A 491-nucleotide genomic window follows, 5' to 3' on the forward strand; every position below is an offset into this window, starting at 1 on the left:
GCACATGGCTTCTAATACACGGCATCCGACAGTAGCTTCCTCGCTTCCTCAGCTTGTTGCAGGAGAACGGAGTGTGTCCTTGAAATAATGCAATAACCTCCAAGTGGGATGTAACTACTATCTCTTTGCGACGACGCAGAAGCAGCAATGCCCGACTGATGGCATTGCTGGTTGCCACTTTGTTAGTTTTTGGCTTCGTTCATCCCACCTGTGTTGATTGCTTCGTGCAAGGAGGTGCAGGTGTAGTTCTTAAATATAATGCATATATTGATTGAGTAAAGCAGAGTATCCATTTCATTTATTTATATGATCTTATACAGCCGTACATAAGTAAAGCAGTAAATAGAAAACTAAACAAAATTGTCAACATATCATAGCGCCATGAAAACCTTAAACCGTTATATGAAACAGTTGAGAAAACTATCTTTAGAAGTAGGACTCAAAACTGAACATGGATAAAGAAAGAAAACCAGCGAAATTTGCATATGCTT

This window comes from Penaeus monodon, chromosome 19 (assembly GCF_015228065.2).
Source record: "Penaeus monodon isolate SGIC_2016 chromosome 19, NSTDA_Pmon_1, whole genome shotgun sequence".
NCBI classification, from domain to species: Eukaryota; Metazoa; Arthropoda; class Malacostraca; order Decapoda; family Penaeidae; genus Penaeus; species Penaeus monodon.